This window comes from Agrilus planipennis, unplaced genomic scaffold, assembly GCF_000699045.2.
Source record: "Agrilus planipennis isolate EAB-ADULT unplaced genomic scaffold, Apla_2.0 scaffold83, whole genome shotgun sequence".
NCBI classification, from domain to species: Eukaryota; Metazoa; Arthropoda; class Insecta; order Coleoptera; family Buprestidae; genus Agrilus; species Agrilus planipennis.
The window spans coordinates 84733-92818 of record NW_020438895.1 but is presented as its reverse complement, the minus strand read 5'-3'; the positions used below and the strand labels follow the sequence as shown (position 1 = coordinate 92818).

At 33.8% G+C, this 8086-nt stretch overlaps 1 non-coding gene across 1 annotated transcript in view; it reads right to left on the bottom strand.

Annotated features, from left to right (window-relative positions):
* Positions 1-8086, bottom strand: part of LOC108734274 — a 22588-nt gene that overhangs the window by 13574 nt on the left and 928 nt on the right. The window contains exons 2-9 of the transcript XR_003230854.1: positions 7150-7449; positions 6412-6594; positions 4910-4922; positions 3448-3830; positions 3290-3384; positions 2533-2973; positions 1116-1219; positions 913-1033 (exon numbers count right to left, since the gene is read on the bottom strand). This is a non-coding gene — a transcript (lactase-phlorizin hydrolase). The remainder of the gene's footprint in view (positions 1-912; positions 1034-1115; positions 1220-2532; positions 2974-3289; positions 3385-3447; positions 3831-4909; positions 4923-6411; positions 6595-7149; positions 7450-8086) is intronic.

The window sequence follows — 8086 nt, the reverse complement described above, 5'->3', positions numbered from 1 at the left end:
TACTACTCCTTCCGTCCTGAATTATCTGATATTATTATTATCTTTATTTATTTATTATTCTAATTCTTCGTCTCCTATCTTTATATTCGCTCTTTCCCCTACTTTTACTTTCCTTGCATAAAAGTACATAAGAAAATTACACTAAAGTCGGCCTTCTTTTTAAGGTGACGGATGAAACAATAAAACTGCGATGTTTTTCGGTTGACTGACTGACATCAGCACTCATAAAGAGAAAGTCTGAACCTTATTTAATGACAATGTTAAAGGATAGTAATCCTTATTGTGTCTATTGCGTATTAACAGAATACAAATGATGTTTCTTTTGAATGGTGCCATAGGTAATAGGCAATTACAGCTAAGGGGAGACAAGGGTGGTCACTGGGTTTTTAGTCACTTTAAAATAAACAGAGTATAGTTACTAAACTGTTACTACTAATGTTACTTTTAAGATAGTTAAGATAGTGTTCTCGAAAGAATAAATGCTATAAAAGATTCATTAATATATTTTTAATATTAACAATCTCTTCTTAACGTTTTACCCTATGATTGGGATTTCTTCTACGGTAATCGTAAAGTTAATTAATATTATTAATATTACAACTACACCAGTATGTAATGAAGAACGTTGTTTGCAAGCGTATGTCCTAATTAAGTTTAAAATTACCCTTGAAAAAGTTCCAATCAGCGGGCGAAACTTTGGGAAGGCATTGTTAATAAAAATACATATTCATCGAATGAAAAATGTTTTTTAAATCAAAAATCTCATATTTTGTTTAGATGAAGAACGTTTTATTTTTTAGTTTAAGACAAGTAATACAGCAATCTACTGGTATTTTGATTGACAATGTAAAAACAAAATAAATAAATTGTTTTGCCGCATCTTTTCAATTTAGTAATCACCATATTTTATACAATGTCCCCTGAGGGAACTACCCTGCATTCTGTAAGGACTTTGAAAAAATGTGCGGATAATTTCAGAGTACGCGTTCTATTTGGGCTGGTGAAGTTTACCTGAATTACTCCAAATTTGTACCTAAAAACGTTTGAAAGCAAATTACTTAAAATGATCAAAATCAATTTAATTAAATTAAATTAATTAAGGTAGAATTACATACGTGTATCCGCTGTTCCATTCAAAATCATCCATCATACCCCAGTAGGTGTAGCCAAATACTTTGCTACCTTTCTTTATTGCTTTTAAAATTGCGATCACATGCTTCTAAAATAAATGATAATACAAAAATGCGGTCAACTTACAAATACACTTGTACAGAAATTTTAGGAATTATTATTAGAAACTGTAATAATTGTTAATTACGCAAAAAGTGATTCGAAATATTCATTACAAAATTTTCTATGATTTACACTGCTTATCTCATCAGCACGCCAGAGGATGGCTAATGTCTCTAGCATTCTAATGAGATCCAATTACTGGTATAAGCCGCGTCGTAAGACCCGTGTTTAACATACGAAATACTTGTAGCGCTTACAGGAAGATGGCCGCTGTTACTAAATGTTATACATTTACCAAGTTTCAACTTAAAGAAAAAATTCCTAGTTCTTGCAGATGAGTTAAATTCATCGTGCCGCATCGGGATCCCAAGGAGACTAGAGATAGGAGTAGAAATAACATGGCTTATTTATTATAGGACGCTGCATAATAGAGGTATTAGAAAGAATAGGAGAACAAAGGCAGAAAAATAGGCGAGATAGGTTGGTAAGCACCTTCTCAGGCATGAAGGTCTGGTCAGAGACATATTAGAAGCAAAAACAGGAGTTAAGAGGAGTAGAGGTAGACCCAGATTACATTACTATTCGCAAATAGTTAAGGATGTGGGATGTTCTAGTTTTAGGGAAACGCGAAGATTAGCTCAGGATGCAAAGGAGTGGAGGTGCGTGTCCAACCAGTCTTAGGACTGACGACCTTATGATGATGATTATGATGCTGCATAATAAGGCAGTACTCATTTATATCCTTTATTAGAAAATACCACAAATGGCGCGGTAAACGCCATCTGTAGTACGATGCTACATTTTAGGATTACGTATGCTCCAATAAGATCCATTTAAATCCCGGCGTAGCTAATCAAATTTGATTATGGTAACGTGCTTATCACGTTGAGGTTAGCTACGCCGGGATTCGTTTCAGCAAGTAGATATACATATATTTAAATGGACCTTGTTGGAGCATACATAATCCTAAAATGTAGCATCGTACTACAGATGGCGTTTACCGCGCCATTTGTGGTATTTTCTAAAACGCGCTGTTAAGACAGCAGGTAAAGGTTGGTCTGTGTTCTGTCGGAGCTGTCTGCGACGCGCTGATGATATCCAAAAAGATCGAAATCGCGATCCGCGTCTGGCAGTCTCGACAGAATACAGACCACTTCGAATTATTTTATTTTATATCCTTTATTAGTGATGAAGATGCTCTTTAAACCTGTTCGCTTATTGGTCCTATCTGTAGTCTTCTTGTCGGAATATTTAGTATTAGTTTGACAGTTCAGCACGGTTTAGTAATTTTTTTCTTGCCTGTATATAATTGATTCGTCTAGGATCGTTGAGTCGGCCATCGTTATCAGGATAACCGTTTTCAGTGATAAGAATAGGTGGATTATGGTAATCAGTTTTTATACATTCCAGTAAATATTCCAGGCCTTCTGGGTAAACGTCAAGCCATGCTGCACCACTGCGTTCGAGACCTTTAATACTTTCTACAGTTGCTCCCGTATCTTGATCCAAGGTGGGTGGATTGTAAGGGGGAACTAAGTTGGCTCGGACAGTTTTGCCTGTATAATAATTTAGGCCCAAGAAATCAAAAGCACCTCTTATTAATTTAATTTGGTCTTTGGTAAGCGGAGGTAGTCGGGATTCGGAAAAGTTTTCGCCCTTACTGACGTTGCCGATCCTGTCAATCATCAGTTGTGGGTAGTTTCCTTCCTTCGAGAAGATCGGATTCATCCACCATCCAAACTGTAAAATGCAATGTGTAGGAAATGTTCTTGAAGAGATTAATATTCAATATGTGAAATGAACTCTCTGTCCTCCTGATTAACGTAGAAATATTGTTGCTGCTGTTACGCCCTTGTCGGGAATTGAACCCGGGCGCTTGGGTTTACGCACTAGTACGTAAGCCATTTGAGATGGCAGCAGCAACAACAGCGATACGTACATTATTCACTATCAATTCGAATTCATTTTCTTACAGGAGCAAATTGTTATTATAACTATAAACTTATCTAAACAAATTTGTCAACAAAAGAGAACGTAAAAATGCTTTAAAATTTACTAAAATTTCCCGTGTTCGCTTTGTGGCTTCAATATCTTCAGGTGATGAAGTCTTTGGTTGAAACCAGTATGTATTGATTGTGATGCCAATTTTTCCTGAAAGATAATAGACCCTAGCCAATATTTTGCATTCGCTTTAATGTCATTTTTTGAACTTACCATTCTGTTTCTCTTTAAATTCCTTTTTGTACATCCTGTATATCATTCCATGTCCTACAAGGATAGTTTTCCCGCACAGATAGACTCCGACACCGGGTGATATAATAGCCGGTGCTATAACACCAGTATACCCAAAGGAGCAATACGTTAGGGGCTCATTAAAAGTAATCCACCATTTAACCCTGTCTCCGAAATTTTTGAAAAGAACCCTGGCATAGTCAACCGCATATTCTGCAATTTTGAGGTTTGCCATTCCACCTAAATCTTGTAGGTCTTGAGGCAGATCGAAATGGTACATTGTCACTACAGGTTCTATATTATTTTCTAATAGGGCGTCTATCAGGTTGTTATAATAACGAAGGCCATCGGGGTTAATTTCGTTACTATATCCGTAAGGTAAAATTCTTGACCATGAGATGGAAAATCGATAATGGTTAACCCCCAATTGCTTTAATAGTTTTACGTCTTCTTCCCACTTGTGATAAGAGTCGCAAGCAACATCTCCATTTGAACTATCCACGTTGAAATTGGGATTTATATGCGTTATGTGATCCCAGATGTTTTCGCCTTTACCTTTAACACAATTAACAGGACCTATATTTTTCTAATAAATGAACTATGATTTTTGAGTGGTTAATATTTAATTTGATCATCGAAAATATGATGAACTTCATATTTATTAGTTCAAGTTACTGACAATAATTCAAGGACTATAAATGTTTCATATCAAAGAACACACATACGTAATTCTTAGAATTACGTTATCTTTTGAATACCACCTTAAATAAACAAGGGTACACACCTGTAGAGAATTAATAACCAAACATAGGGATATTCTGTTGCATGCAATAATGAAAGGGCGAAATAACTTTTTGTATGGTATAGCGAAATTGGCACAAATACCTTCAATCAACTTTTCATATAAATATAAAATATTAATGTAATTCCCGTAAATGCAATTAAAGGTTTTGATGGTTGATAGGCTTTGTCCAAAAGACCTTAAAAGTATAGAACAGTTTTTACAGAAGCAGGAGAGGGTTGCAGATAGACGTAGTTGAAAAAATATAACTTACACGTTCACTAAATTATTCATCAAGAATTACGTAAAAAGTATTAAAAAATACTTTTGTGAGATTTTTAGTACCTCAGTCGCAAATTTTGGATTATTTGTAATCCATGTAGGTGATGTACAAGGTATCCAACATTTGTAGCTATTGCAGCGTATAAAGAATTGATTATTTTATGTTCCATCCAGCTAATTTATACAGGGTGTAACAGAAATAAATGCCGAGCATGCAGAAGGTGATAGAACACTATAAAACAAGAAAATTAGGTAAATAGTTGTATGTCCGAAGGTTTACCGTTTTGGAGAAAAACGTGGTAGAAAGTAGAGGTGAATTCAATTCCGGACCTGATAAAGAAATGCGGCACGCAACGCTGCACTCAATCAGCTGTTGATTACCACCATCAGTGTACTATTTGTTTCGTGTTTTTGTGCTCATTCATATTTGATTTCTTAGATTACATTAAGTGTGAATAGGGTGTTTTTATGTTAGAATGTATAAGGCAAACCATGTGCAGTTCAATAAACTAATTCAGTAATACAACATCAATTATTAGCGTAAGTCAGTTGTTACAGTATTGCGGTATGATATATATACGGGTTTGAACCGTATGGCCGCTGTAGGGACGAAAGCCTCGATTTCAAAGAAGACAATCCCCAAAATTATGTGTAATACTAAATTGTTTATGTTTATCTTCGACGCTCAGTAATCGGAAATGTTTACATTTTCCATCCATGTAGCTGCAGAGTTTTTATCGCACTGCGCTATTCGGTAGACACCTATGTTTACAATTCACGCACAGGACCGGCTTCGGATTGTAAATTATTGTGATTATTTCTGTTACACCCTGTATACAAGTTGAGTAACCATTTTAATCCTAATTATTATGTCATGAGTAATACGTAGACTACTGGTTTGTCAAATTTTAACATTTTTGATGTAAATATAAGGTTTTTATGGCTTTTACGCAAAAATGAAATAACGAATTTACTGGTTCTTTAGAATATTGTAGATTATCGTTTCTTAATTAACTCAATTGTCATCCAGTAATATCAGTATTGAGATGACTTCTGAAACTGATCAAAAGACTTATTGACATCTTAAAACAAATTAGATTATTTGAGATTTACGAACAGTAACCTTTGTGACAAAATGAATGTACATACATAAGTAAAGGACAATTGAAAAATTAAAGTACAAAAACGCTTCCATTTTCTTACCGCTCGCATTCCATCCACCTTCTACTTGATATGCAGAACTGGCACAACCAATTAAAAAATCTTCTGGTATTTTGTACACTTCTTCGCTAAAAGTACTTGTAAAAATAGCACACGTTAAAAGTAAACTCGTAAACATTTTACTCTTTTCACTCAGAATATTCCGGACATAACTATTGNTTCTTTTCTTATGAGATAGTTTCTGACCTTAAATAACCAATCCTAATTTAAAATCTCCCAATATTATAAACAAATTTTTCGATTATAAATAGGCATTGCGGATAATTATTTACCATTTTGGATGTCCCTGAAATATTTCTCATAAATACGGTAAACTTTTGCGTGAGCCAGAAGTAGAGTTTTCGAGCAAAGATAACAACCAATTCCAGGAATTTTTAGTCCAGGAGCACTCTCTCCATCTTCGTAGGGAAGACATATTGACGAAGGCTCATTAAACGTTATCCACTTTTTCACCCTGTCGCCAAACAGGCTGAAAGCAGTTGATGCATAGTCGGCAAAATATTCGTCCATTAGGGCACTCGTCATTCCTCCTAATTTTTGTAACGGTTGCGGCAAATCCCAGTGATAAAGCGTTACCATGGGTTCAATGTCATTTTTGAGTAATTCGTCAATTAAGTCATTGTAGTACCGAACTCCATCCGCATTTATTTCGTTAGTAAAGCCCGTAGGGAGAATTCTTGACCAGGATAAGGAAAATCGGTAGAAATGTACTCCAATATCTTTTAGTAATTTTACATCTTCTTTCCAAAGATGATATGAGTCACAAGCGATGTCTCCTGTGGTATGATCTTCTACTTTACTTGGGTACTTATGAGTAAAATGGTCCCAGATGTTCTCTCCTTTTCCTTAAAAATTGATTCAAAAGGAATCTTTATGCATTTTGAGCTTTGATAATTGCTTTTCTGATAAATCTCGTACTGATAAAATTACTAAAGAGTTGGAGTTACCACTAGTAACTTCCATCTAATAGATTTACTGAAATTGAACTGTAGGAGACTGGAAAAACCCCAGAGGGGGTAATTAATAGCAAAGTAGAATATTTATTGTTAAAACTCACTTCAAGAAGCAGTAGATCATTTGTCGAAGTGCATATTTAAAATTTTCATGAAAAGTAATTAACTTTAGTGGCTTAAATATGATTTACCTACTTTATAAGTTCGGATTTTTTTAATATTTCGAATTGAATTTTTGTTTTTAATATTTTACTATTAAATACTTATCTATTTTTATGTTTATTTGCTAGTACGAAGTGTTTTCTATCAATAATTTTAAACTTTTTGAGAGTATCATTCTGAAAAATCCATTTTAACTTTAAATTTCTTGCGATTAGTTTTTCAAAAATTTTTGTCATTTTGCGACATCTCAACTTTTATATACTCTACATAAACGAAATTACTTACCACTAGCATTCCATCCTCCTTCAATCTGATATGAAGCTGTTGCCAAACCAAATTTGAAATTCGATGGAAATCGTCGGATTTTGAAACAGCAAATTGGGCTAATTGCAACCAATGTTGTGAGTAACAAAATAAACGAACGCATTTCTTTCTGTTACTTTATCAACTGGTAGATACACAAATACAATTAAGTTTCAAGTAAATATTGATGCACCTCTTTCCGTAAGTGGTCAATTATTTTATTTATGGTTCATAGCTCTTCTTCTGTGTTATTGATAGTGTACATAGCAGTTCTTTGAACGGCTGGAAGAGATTTATGTGCAGCGTTAGAAGCCGATAGTTGAAACGGTATCTAATAACTAAGATAGCTCAACTATCATGGAATTGTTAATAATATTTATCTGGTAAAGGTTATCGCCTTCCAAAAGTCGTTTAACACAATGATTTATTAATTGATTTATTTTAACGGTATAAGAATATAAACAATTACATAAAAACAGTAAATAAAGTTAATTTATACTAAAAATAAGCATTTTTGGCTAGTATTTTTTTGTATCTTTTGTTAGAACAATTTAAATTTAAGTTATTATTTCAATGGTCATTTCCATTAAAGGAAATTGAATTCAAATGTTTAAATGCTTTTGAGCCGGAAATGTTGTAGAAGCAAATTCTTTATCAACAAAAGATCATCGACTATTTGTTTGTTATAGATCAGCGGTCGATAACTGACGGACTGGAGAAGGTCAAAAATTTTTTGAAAGTAAAATAACTCAAATAAGTTATTTAAAATATATTTTTTGTAGATAACAAGTATGTTTGAGCTTTTAGTGCCACCCTTATCATTTGTTGGAAGAAAGAATATGTTTTTTCTGAATCTCGATAAAAATTTTCAAAAATAACCTTGATTTTCTATTATTAAAAATCGTGTTACTTTTATTTT